Source organism: Oryzias latipes, chromosome 11, assembly GCF_053564925.1.
Source record: "Oryzias latipes strain Hd-rR chromosome 11, Olatipes_Hd-rR_3.1".
NCBI classification, from domain to species: domain Eukaryota; kingdom Metazoa; phylum Chordata; class Actinopteri; order Beloniformes; family Adrianichthyidae; genus Oryzias; species Oryzias latipes.
Genome location: NC_136247.1, coordinates 8,591,690 through 8,605,106, shown reverse-complemented (window position 1 = coordinate 8,605,106; position 13,417 = coordinate 8,591,690). Strand labels below are relative to the sequence as shown.

Genomic DNA, 13,417 nt, shown 5'->3' with positions numbered 1-13,417 from the left:
ATTTATGAGTCCACTGTCTTCTGAAGATAAAAACGTTGATGGTTTATTAAAAAATACATTTAAAATAAAAAATTTTGGTGAAAAATGTTCCGACGCACTGCATTGTGGTCTATATTCGCCGATCTAGTAAGCATCAAAGCCCACTGGTTTTTCGCACAGACTTCTGGGAAATTTCCAGGGCACTGGATTTGGGAATTGTAGATTCAGACAGCACTACAACATGGCAAACGCACTAGATAATGCCTATATAGGGGTTAGGGTGGTAATCGGACATACCCCAACTGTATGATCGCTACATATTTGGTGTATTAACACACTAACAAATTCTTAGCTATGTGCTAATACACCAAATATGTTATAGCTGGGTGCAGCTAATGATGTATCTTCAAGTTTCTCGTTGAAATTCTGTTTATCTTTCTCTACCCACAGAGACCAACAAACACTTGGAGTGTCTTTTTCTATATTCATAGTTTTCCAAAACTACTATTAGTTTTGTGGTTATAACAAAACAACAAAAAAGACGGAGTATAAATAAAGTCCTGAGAGTATCAAGGAGCTGTGTTTCTACGTTTCCTTGGAAACAACAAATTGATGCTGTCAGAACCAGTAGTCTGCTCAGAGTTGACATTCCAGGCTGAGCAACCCCACATGTCCTTTAGTCAGCACTGACCCGGCACCTTCTTTGGAATGTGTGTTTTCAAGAGACTCTATGGGGTAAAGTGTGAACAGCAGCCATAGAGGCTGTCAAACACCAAAGTGAGTCCTCAGCATTGTCTGGAAGTCATGTGTGAACAGGAGGTGACGGACAGGACCGCCCAGTAGTGAATGCATGTTTGTGGTTTCTCCAATGTTAAGGGTCTACTCACACTGCGCCTTCACACAATTGTTAGCTTAGTCCATCTTTTGTCCATTGCTCACAACAATCCTGGTCTGAACACAGATGTTAACCAAACACACAGCTGAACTGAAAAAAAAAAAAAACAAAGCTTGTGGGCACACAGAGCACAGTTCCTGTCTTATCTTACCCTCAGTTTGATCTTTAGTTTACGTTTGTTATCTGACAATATGTTCATTTGCTTTTTGATCCAGTTTTGACCAATTGTGGTCATTAAATGCTCTTCCCCTGAATGTTCTACTGTGAATGCAGGTGTGTTAGACAAAAAACAAAATCATAAAGTTACTAATGAAAGACTCAGGTTAGGGATACCGGATGACCAGGGATGGAAAGACTGTAGAACTGCAGGAGTTTTTTTAGTTTTTGCTCAGAGGGAAATTGAAACAGGCACACTATAAGGAGAAAGAGTGACATCTAGCGGTCATTTGATGAAACTGACTCAACAAAGAAAACAAGCAAAGGACGAGAACCTTTTGACAAAATATATTTGTAGTTTTGTGAAGTAAACTCCTCATTCAGCTGTAATACATTTATATATTGTTTCTAACGTATCCAGACGATATAAAAATATATTTGTTTTAGCATCTGAATTTTTTTATGTGAAGAAATGAGCGACTTTCGTCTCTGAGACAGTTTTTATTTGGTCATAATATAAAAAACAAATCCCAAATGACAGATTAGATTCTTGTTACCACATTACTCCCAATCTCTAAATCTGAACAATCATCTGAGAGATGAACAGCGAGAATTTGATTCGTCTTAACCCTTTTTGTAATTTGAAGATTTGGAGGACCAAAGGAAGAACAAACACAAGGTAGAGATTGTAGAAAGTGTCACTGTTTCCAAGAGTTTCTTGGGTTTTAAACTCTTATTGCTGCTACGACACACATGCATTTTCTACCACCCTGGTCTGAAACTTTGCATGGCTCCTTAATTTGACGCTTCCTTGAGACTCATTTCAACAAAACCTGTTTAACCCTTGTGCTATCTTAGATGACCCCACCCTTACATTGACGTGTTCTCCCTACCATGACAAAGGTGGATAAAGGTGGAAAGATTTCATGTAATCCATGGACACCAGTGAGGTTCACGAATCAATGAAGAAAAAAGGTTCCGCACACTGTCTAGTGGGTCTAGATGACCCAACTCCCAATGTTAAAGTGCCTAGGATAGCACAAGGGTTAAATTATAACAAGCAAAACAACAACTAGAGCTATTTTCTTAATGTTCCAGATTTCAATTGGGTTTTATTTTGAAATTCCACATCAGATCTATCTGAAACTTTTTTGTGGCCTCACCAGGTGGGATACTATAAGTGAGAAGTGAAATGACTCTGTGGAAACTAGGAGTTTTCAATTTACACCATTCTCAACATGTGACGATAACGATGTAATAACAGATTTCAATTGGGTTTTATTTTGAAATTTCACATCAGATCCCTCTGAAACTTATATTGTGACATCACCAGGTGGGATACTATAAGTGAGAAGTGAAATGAGTCTGTGGAAACTAGGAGTTTTCAATTTACAGCTTTGTCATCATGTGGCGATAATGCTGTAATAACAGATTTCACTTGTGTTTTATTTTGAAATTCCACATCAGATCCTGCTGAAACTTTTTTTGTGGCCTCACCAGGTGGGATACTATAAGTGAGAAGTGAAATGAGTCTGTGGAAACTAGGAGTTTTCAATTTACAGCTTTGTCAACATGTGGCAATAATGCCCTAATAACAGATTTCACTTGTGTTTTATTTTGAAATTCCACATCAGATCCCTCTGAAACTTCTTTTGTGACATCACCAGGTGGGATACTATAAGTGAGAAGTGAAATGAGTCTGTGGAAACTAGGAGTTTTCAATTTACAGCTTTGTCAACATGTGACAATAACGATGTAATAACAGATTTCAATTGGGTTTTATTTTGAAATTCCACATCAGATCTATCTGAAACTTTTTTTTGTGGCCTCACCAGGTGGGATACTATAAGTGAGAAGTGAAATGAGTCTGTGGAAACTAGGAGTTTTCAATTTACACCATTCTCAACATGTGACGATAACGATGTAATAACAGATTTCAATTGGGTTTTATTTTGAAATTCCACATCAGATCTATCTGAAACTTTTTTGTGGCCTCACCAGGTGGGATACTATAAGTGAGAAGTGAAATGAGTCTGTGGAAACTAGGAGTTTTCATTTTACACCATTGTCAACATGTGACAATAACGATGTAATAACAGATTTTAATTGGGTTTAATTTTGAAATTCCACATCAGATCTATCTGAAACTTTTTTGTGGCCTCACCAGGTGGGATACTATAAGTGAGAAGTGAAATGAGTCTGTGGAAACTAGGAGTTTTCAATTTACAGCTTTGTCAACATGTGACAATAACGATGTAATAACAGATTTCAATTGGGTTTTATTTTGAAATTTCACATCAGATCTATCTGAAACTTTTTTGTGACATCACCAGGTGGGATACTATAAGTGAGAAGTGAAATGACTCTGTGGAAACTAGGAGTTTTCAATTTACAGCTCTGTGAACATGTGACGATAATGCTGTAATAACAGATTTCAATTGTGTTTTATTTTGAAATTCCACATCAGATCCTGCTGAAACTTTTTTTGTGGCCTCACCAGGTGGGATACTTTAAGTGAGAAGGGAAATGAGTCTGTGGAAACTAGGAGTTTTCAATTTACACCATTTTCAACATGTGACAATAACGCTGTAATAACAGATTTCAATTGGGTTTTATTTTGAAATTCCACATCAGATCCCTCTGAAACTTCTTTTGTGACATCACCAGGTGGGATACTATAAGTGAGAAGTGAAATGAGTCTGTGGAAACTAGGAGTTTTCAATTTACAGCTTTGTCAACATGTGGCGATAACGATGTAATAACAGATTTCACTTGTGTTTTATTTTGAAATTCCACATCAGATCCTGCTGAAACTTTTTTTGTGCTCTCACCAGGTGGGTATCTATCAATGAGAAGTGAAATGAGTCTGTGGAAACTAGGAGTTTTTAATTTACAGCTTTGTCAACATGTGGCGATAATGCTGTAATAACAGATTTCAATTGTGTTTTATTTTGAAATTCCACATCAGATCCCTCTGAAACTTTTTATGTGGCCTCACCAGGTGGGAGACTATAAGTGAGAAGTGAAATGAGTCTGTGGAAACTAGGAGTTTTCAATTTACAGCTTTGTCAACATGTGGCGATAATGCTGTAATAACAGATTTCACTTGTGTTTTATTTTGAAATTCCACATCAGATCCTCCTGAAACTTTTTTTGTGGCCTCACCAGGTGGGATACTTTAAGTGAGAAGTGAAATGAGTCTGTGGAAACTAGGAGTTTTCAATTTACACCATTTTCAACATGTGACGATAACGATGTAATAACAGATTTCAATTGGGTTTTATTTTGAAATTCCACATCAGATCTATCTGAAACTTTTTTTGTGGCCTCACCAGGTGGGATACTATAAGTGAGAAGTGAAATGAGTCTGTGGAAACTAGGAGTTTTCAATTTACAGCTTTGTCAACATGTGTGGCAATAATGCTCTAATAACAGATTTCACTTGTGTTTTATTTTGAAATTCCACATCAGATCTATCTGAAACCTTTTTTGTGGCCTCACCAGGTGGGATACTATAAGTGAGAAGTGAAATGAGTCTGTGGAAAGTAGGAGTTTTCATTTTAAAGCTGTGTCAACATGTGGCAATAACGCATTCATACATGATTTCAATCGGATTTTACTTTGAAATTCCACATTTGACATACAACTATCTAAATCTAATAATATATCTCGGAGGGGGGGGTATACATTGAAATTTCATGTATGCTTTCACTTTAGAAATAAGTCCTTTTTGCAGTTACCGCGATGTATGTAAAAAAGGGGCACACCGTTTTCGAGAGAGGGCTCACTTGACAGCCGTTCGACGAGAGAGGGCTGGCTTGACACCAGTCACACACACGGGGCGCGCGGGCCCAACACATACACATTCCTCTTCCACAACAGTGGGTACAGACGATCCCGACTCCATTGCCTTCTTAAAATGAGAAGATTGTAATTGTGCTGCTCCTTCGTGAAAATAAATTTAATATTACAAAAAGAGCTCCGCTTTTGACAACACTGTTGTTGACATCAATTGTTAACGTTCGCTCCGCAAACAACAAGTGACGTCGTTCACCGTTGAGTATTCTTCTGGCTTCTGCGCATGCGGGTCTCGTTTGGGTCGTGTCACGGTCACACTGGAGATCACAAAAGTTCGGATTTCCTTGGAAATGTGAACGGTCTAGCAAACAATTCGGATTTTTTCAAAAAATCCGAATTGAGCATTAAGCCCTGCAGTGTGAACGTAGCCTTAGACCGTCTCTGTGTGACGGAAATGTGGGCAATGAAGGTTAAAGCGAAAAATACGTCGTTCGTCTTTAAAAAGGGGAGGAGACCGGCAGAAACTTCGAGTTTGGAGAATAAAACCTGCTCCCGACCAGGTTAGGTTCACAGCATAAGTAACCATGGATACGGACTCCGAGTATAAGTTACCTCTCTTTCAGAAACGGGTTTGACTTACTCTGCTTTCTCTGGTTTAACAAACCTCCCATTCTGAAACGGAAAACCCAGGGTTTCCCTGATTTCAGGGTTAATGCACTCAGAGTTTACACTTAACCTCCTTTCTGAAACAGGCCCCAGGTTTATTTATTTGGAATAGTTCCACAGCAATGTTTCCATGTTTGAGTTCATGAGATCATCCCAGAGAGTCTTCAGCTCCTGCAGTCAAACTATGTCTGTTACGTATAAATCAGAGCGCCCAGCGCAAAAAGTGTGTGTGTGTGTGTGTGTGTGAGAGCAAGTTAAGTTAAGGGTCTGTTGTTCAGTTCGCCGGAAAAGTAATAATAAAAAAGTATATCCAAAGTATAGAGACTGAATCTTTTAATAACCCGCTCTGAGAGGTCTGAACGGGGAAGTGATCCCAAACCAAACCCCGGATCTCCGCTGCGTTTACAACCAGAAAGAGAAACTTTCGCAGGAAAGGTTCAACATTTTCCCCAAGAGGTCCCCAGAGGACCTGATTTAAAATCATTTTTATTGTCTCAATGAAAATAGAAAAAATATCATAAGGTTCAGGAGGCCCGAGCAGGCTTGTTCCGCTATCCACTGCTGTCTGGTCCGACTCTCTATCGGTCCGCCAGCTCGCCTCCTGCGAGCCGACATAAGGCACGATGACGTCAGACTGGATCTGTGAGCTCAGACAGCAGAGCTGTTAGCTGCAGAGCAAACGAGAGCTGAGTGAATTGCGTAAGAGTCAGGAGTGTTTCACGTGGAATTCGAGACGTGGACGACCGGAGCTCCTTTGGTCCACACAAACCCTCAAACTACAAAAACAGTGTCGTAGATGTTTGGATCTTCTGCAGTAGACAGATTGTTTGTCTCTATTTGAGCTCTAATGTCAATAAAGCCGCGCGGATATCGCTGAAATATGTCATCTCTCTGACTGGAACACCGCAGTCAGAGCGGGTATCGAGGAATAAGAGTCGATTTCCATGGATGAGCCAATGAGCGTTTAGATCCCGCCCACCTTCACTGATTGACAGATAGACCCATTCTGCTGAAAAAGCTCTTCATGAAATAAATACGCCATTGTGAAAAACAGCAACATGAAATAAAAAAAGCTACTTTGGAAAATATTGATTTTGAAATCTAAGATTCTGAAAAAAGAAGTAGAATTATAATAATATTCCACATGATTAAAAATGAATATTTTAAAATGCTGTTTTAAAATAATAAACAGGTTTTTAAAGCAAAATGAAATATATTGAATAATATAATGCCTAATTTAAAATCAGTGTGCAGGTTTTTCACCTTTTCATGATCTTTTTATATATTTATGAGAGATTTATTGGTTGGTTGTGTATTTGCATGGGGTCACATTTATTTATTTAATCAAATATTTATTTATTTAATTATGAACAGTATAGGATTCCATAGGACGAGAACCTTTTGACAAAATATATTTGTAGTTTTGTGAAGTAAACTCCTCATTCAGCTGTAATACATTTATAATTTGTCTCTAAAATATCCAGACGATATAAAAATATATTTGTTTTAGCATCTGAATTTTTTTATGGGAAAAAATGAGCAACTTTCGTCTCCGAGACAGTTTTTATTTGGTCGTAATATAAAAAACAAATCCCAAATGATAGATTAGATTCTTGTTACCACATTACTCCCAATCTCTAAATCTGGGCAATCATCTGAGAGATGAACAGCGGGGATTTGATTCGTCTTAATCCTTTTTTTAATTTGAAGATTTGGAGGACCAAAGGAAGAACAAACACAAAGTAGAGATTGTAGAAAGTGTCACTGTTTCCAAGAGTTTCTTGGGTTTTAAACTCTTATTGCTGCTACAACACACATGCATTTTCTACCACCCTGGTCTGAAGCTTTGCATGGCTCCTTAATTTGACGCTTCCTTGAGACTCAAGGTTAAATTATAACAAGAAAAACAACAACTAGAGCTATTTTCTTAATGTTCCAGGCTTTTCACCAAATCTAGAGTAAGTACATCCAAATGTCATCTACCTATAAAGACATCGCCGACAGAGTCAGGTGTGAATGAACTTGACTGGCCTACACAGAGTCCTGACCTGAACCGCTTTGGGATGAATTAGAGCAGAGTCTGAGAGCCTCTATGGCAGGGGTCACCAACCTTTTTGAAACTGAGAGCTACTTCACGGTTACTGAATCATACGAAGGGCTACCAGTTTGATACGCTCTTCTGAAATAACAAATTTGCTCAGTTTGCCTTTAGTTATACATTATTTATAATGATTAGTAATACTCACCTATGTAAAAACACTGATCATGTTAATGATTTCTAACAATGATTATCAAAAATGACAACAAGGTGGGAAACAGATATCAATATTCAACACTTTATCTCTATTAATCACAGTATTTGTTACATTTTCAGATGATCACTTACATCACTACATTTTAGCAAAAAATATCCCATTTGCACAAGCCACTGACATGCCCTGTTAACAAATCATGAACTATGTTGCAACATGTTTCAAAAAGTTAACAATTATGTAATGTTAAACAAAATCAACTTACATATTTTTAAATATGTAATACATTTTTTATTTCACATTTTGAACTAATGGCCAAGTCTGTGTTATGTTTAACAAAATTATAACTTTTAAATGTCATGAACACACTTTTAAATTGAACACAATTCTTCAATATTTTAATTCAACTTTGCCATGGCACTACCATGTTGTCACTGACTACATCTGGTATCCGTCCTTGGTTAGTGGGAAGACTGGCATTGCATGCTGTTCACCAGTGTGTTGTAATCTGGTGTGTAACTTGACACTGCAACTGTGAGTGAGTCTCTCAGATGTGCATCAGTGAGGCGTGTTCTGTGTTTGTTTTTGATGAAGTTCATGTCAGAAAATGCTGATTCACAGAGATAGGTTGAGCCAAACAGGCTGGCAACCTTCATGGCTGCTGTGCATACTCCACTGTACTTCTCTGTGTCAACAAGGCGCCAAAAGTTTGGTGCAGCCTGGTAGGCTTTGAGATGGAGATCATTTTGCAATGTTATAATTTCAATCTCCACCTGTCCAGCATCCAAGTTGAACGTTGCACTTAACTGCTCAGCAAAGCATGTTGTGTCCCCATTCATGAAAGGGTTGGAAATGAAGAACACACATGGTTCAAGCTGATGAAGGTCACAAAACCTATTCTCAAACTCTTGCCCAAGTCTGTTTATTACTTCAATGTACTTTTCTGCCACTTTTTCAAATGTCTCAGATGCAGAAGCATTGTCTTTCAGCACTGACTGCACAGAGGGAAAGTGCAGAACTTTTTTTCTCTGTAAATCTGCAGAGAATGCATTCATTTTGGCTTTAAATGCATTTAAAGCACTTATCATATCGACAACAGTCTTACCTTTGCCTTGCAGCTGGCAGTTCAGGAGGTTTAGTTTCCCAGTAATGTCCACCAAAAATGCAAGGTCAAGTGTCCACTCTGTGTCCTCTAGCAGTGAGACATCTTCGCCTTTGGACTGCATGAACTCTTTGATTTCACGCAAAAGAGACAAAAAACGATGCAAAACTCGTCCTCTGCTGAGCCATCTGATTTCTGTGTGTAGCAGTAGGTCCCCATATTCTGCTGACATCTCCTCTAATAGTACCTTGAAAATCCTGTGCTGCTTTGCTTTGGAGCGGATGTTGTTTATGATTTTCACAACGGGAGTCATCACGTGCCCAAAGCCGATCACTTTCGCACACAACGCCTGCTGGTGAATGATGCAATGGTAATGCAGAAATTTGGGGAAGTCTGGGTCACGTTTACAGTGAGCGATGAAACCTGTCTGTCGGCCGACCATAGCAGGAGCCCCGTCTGTTGTCACCGCTACCAGCTTTTCCAATGGCACCTTTTTCTGCACGAAAAACTCCTTCACCGTGTTATAAATGTCAACTCCTCTCGTAGTTGTCTTTAAGGGCAGTAGTGTCAGGAGTTCTTCTTTTGTGGAGAAATCATTAAACACCATCCGGATAAAAACCAATAACTGCGCTGTACTGCTGCTGTCCACGGACTCATCGCACTGGAGGCTAAACCACTTGCACTTCGCCAGATCCTGCTCCAACTGATCGACCAAGTTACTGGACATAGCTGATACTCGTCTTGCCATCGTAGATGCCCCCAGTTGGACGTCGGAAAGAGTGGAGATTAGGTCGCTTCCATTTTTCTCGTCTTTAAATACAGTGTTAGCAATTAATAACATCGCTTCTTTGACAACTTCTCCATCTGTAAATGCCTTTTTTTTCTTGATCAGAAAATGTGTAGCTCTAAACGAGGCTTCGGATGCTTTTTGTGAGTTTTTGGCCGGCCTCGTAAAAAAAGACTGTTGCTTACCCAGAGCGGTCTTTAGCTCACGGGCTTTTTCTGCCCGTAGGGCGCTTGCAGGTGGATATTTATCATGGTAGCTTTTGTGACACGTATTGAAATGTCTCTCCACATTGTGCCGTTTTGCTGTCGCCACGGTCGTCCCGCAAATCAGACACACGCAGGTTTCTTTTACAGTCGTAAAAAAGAACTCCTCTTCCCATTCACTGTGAAAGAGATACGTTTTCTTTCTTTTTTCTGCCATGTTTTTGGGGTACGAAAGTGCATACAGCGCCCGCTAGCTTACTCTCCACATCCCACAAGCTCTACTTTACTGCCCATAGGTAAATATTGTGCGCGTTAACCTTAAAGTATTTTTAAGATAGTATTTTTTAAATCTATATACATACAAGTGTGATTAAAAAAATAATAGCAACAGAACAAAATTAATTTTTAGACGCAGCTCTCTATGAGATGTGCTATTTTTGGAACAGGCCCGCGGGCGACTCATGTGGTCCTTGCGGGCGACCGGGTGCCCGCGGGCACCGTGTTGGTGACACCTGCTCTATGGGTTAGAGATGGGATGGCACCTCAGTTCATTTGTGAGTCAAAGCAGGTGAGCCAATACTCTTGGTAATATAGTGTATGCTTAAACAGGAAGTGAACTACAAAATCTAATTCTGTTGCAATGTTGAGTTAATAACATACATTGTTGTTTCTTTCCCTCAGTTTTAATCATATCTAAATGTATTTCTCTGTAGGATGAAGCAAGTTTGAAGAGTCATTAAAGGGTTAAATATTGACAAATGCTACAGTCTGAGCTCTACACTACAAACATGTCTGCGTGTAATTTCTTATGGAACACTTTAGAAAAAATAGAGTTTTAGGCGATTTTAATAAAGCTTTACTCTATTGCCTGCTTTAAAAATGTGTCCATAAGTGTCCAGAAAAAATAATGGATTCAAACAATTTAATCAGACAAAATGAGCTCAACACAAGACTTCTATTATTTTTAAGAACTGGCAGAAATGACAAAAATAAAAATATATAAACAAATAAATAAATACTTTAAATAATAGTTAACCAGACACAGCCTCAGCACTGATGTCATCAATGTTGTTGTCATCAATGGTGATGCGATCCATGATGATGTCGTCAATGATGATGTCATCAATGGTGATGTCATCAACGATGATGTCATCAATGATGATGTCTTTGCATTGTTGACTTTCAGAATATTGACTGATGTCATTTGAGGTCATAAATCATGTCATGTGACATCACCTGGAAAAAAGATATAAATAGACCTACATTTGTTTTGTAAGACATCTTATCGTGGAGCTGGACAGAGACAGCTGGAAAGAAATACCTGAAAGATGTTTGTGAAAAGTTTTGCAATGCAAAGATTTCTGCTTAGGACAGCAAGAAAACTAGTCAAACGTAGTGTCATGATGAAGTCCCAAATCCTTAAAAGGAGAAGGAAAATGTTTTTCTTAAGACCAATTAAGCCTTTCTCCATGGAACAGCCCATGACATCTACACCCTTTACGACAAACAATTACGAACAACACAAGATGAACACTAAAGTGGGAGTGACAAGTGCAGCACCCAAACAAACTCCAAACAACGGCTTTTTGAAATCTTCAACAGTTAATAGTCACAACTTAACAAAGGACTTCTGCACGTTTTCTAACGACTTCAACAATTGTTGGTTGAACTCCACCTTCCAAGCTATAATCAATATGAATACTGTGAGGGATGCCGTTCAATCCCTGGACCCAGAAGTCATGGCTGCCATATCAACCATACCAGCCACTTCCCAATTGTTTCTGAATGCAGTCCAAACCCCAGGAGCGTTCTTTTCTCCATCTAAAGTGGCAGTAGCTTTACTGGAGTTAGCTCGTGTCATACCAGATTTAGAATTCAGACAACAAAATGACATTGCTGACTTCATCAATCCTTTGTTGTGCTGGCTGAAAAACTGTGGAGTCCAAGCAAATCTCCACATGCACCAAGAAAGCAGATGTTACAAGTGCCAGAACATCTCATGTGGGTTCAATGATTTGGGGAACATGTTCTTCCTTCCACCACAACCAGGAAACACAGATTCCATCGCCTCACTTCTTGGCAGCAACGCTGAAAATATCTGTTCCAACATGAAGTGTCAGTTTTGCTCGTCAAATGTGGAAACGGAAATCTCTTTTGGTGACTGTGACATATTTCCCTTGTATGTCCCAAGACAGTCTGCAGTCAGGGAAAAAGTCAGACCAGATAGTTCCATCTATGTTCCTATCAATGGCAAGAAGGAACAATTCAACCTGTCCTCTGTCATTTGCCACAGACTAAATCACTTCTACACCTACGTTTTCAAAGATGGTGTCATTCTGAAAGCAAACGACAGTCGCATCTCTGTAGCAAATGAGGCCAGTCTGGCTGACATTAGCTTACATGGAATCATCTTCCTCTATGAAAAATGCAAAGACACAACTGCTGTCAATCAGACGGACGTGTCTGCTGCTAAATGTGAGGAAAATGTTGCTCAGCAAGAAACCATGAGGCCACAAGAAGAGATGTCCAGACGCAAGTCTGAACACAAGGTAGATTATGTGGAATTGTTCAGAAGGAAAACAGCCAGGAGAAAAGGAAAAAAGAAAATCCTGGGACAATTAAAAACTGCTGGAGGAGGTTCAGAACCAAAAAGACGAACCAATCTTAAAAAAGCCTGAAGTGGGAACGGTGTGTGTTGGACCTGAAGAAACAAAAGTCAATTAGGGACAAAAGAATTTGACACGATCAACGTAATGCTTGTCCAACGTTTCTGTGGATATTCTAGATAAAGGTTTTACTCCTTTTTCCACAAACGTTATGATTGATAGGCATTATTAAACACACACAAGGAATTCAAGGACAAAAAGAAAAAGAAAGTCTAAAAGTCTTTAAATAGATGTCATGTATCTATTGTTACCATCTTTAGTAGCTGTTTCAAGTTTTCATATGGGGATATTTTCTACCAGGGCTTGCTGGTCTGGTCTGGGGTTGTTGCCGCGGCGCCCGCCCTTGCTGAGGCGGGTGGGGGCCGACGTCGCAGCCTCACGGCTGTGGCGTGGACCCTGTTGCTGTCCGCTGTGGGTGGGCGCCGTGGCGATGATCTGTGGCTGAGCTGCTCCTGGTATGAGATCCCCAAGCCTTCAATTCTGTCATAGATATTATTGTTTTATTTATTTATTTATTTATTTATTTATTTATTTATTTATTTATTTATTTATTTATTTATTTATTTATTTTAGTTATTTATTTATAGTCATTTTATCTGCATGTGTGAATAAGGGGGGGGGGGGGGGGAAGGGTTGGTTGGTTTTCTTCTCGTTTTGTTGTTTTTAATTGTTAAGCTCTTTGAAACATAAAAAGAGCTTTTGTATAAATAAAGCTTCGTTGTTTGATTTTCAAAGTAAATGCCCCCCCCCCCCCCCTCCCCCTCCCAGACACACACTTTTTAGGGGTTTTCTCTGGGATGCTCCGGTTTCCCCCCCATGCATGAGCTGCACAAAAAAATGTTACTAAACACACACAAGTGAAAGAAAGAAAGCTGAAAAACATTAGACACATAATCTTCACGCCTCCTGCAAT

At 39.2% G+C, this 13,417-nt stretch overlaps 1 long non-coding RNA gene across 1 annotated transcript in view; it reads right to left on the bottom strand.

The window, feature by feature from the left end:
• LOC111948243 (uncharacterized) overlaps nt 1-13,417 on the bottom strand; it is a 79,481-nt gene that overhangs the window by 11,392 nt on the left and 54,672 nt on the right. The gene's annotated exons all lie outside the window — the stretch shown is intronic.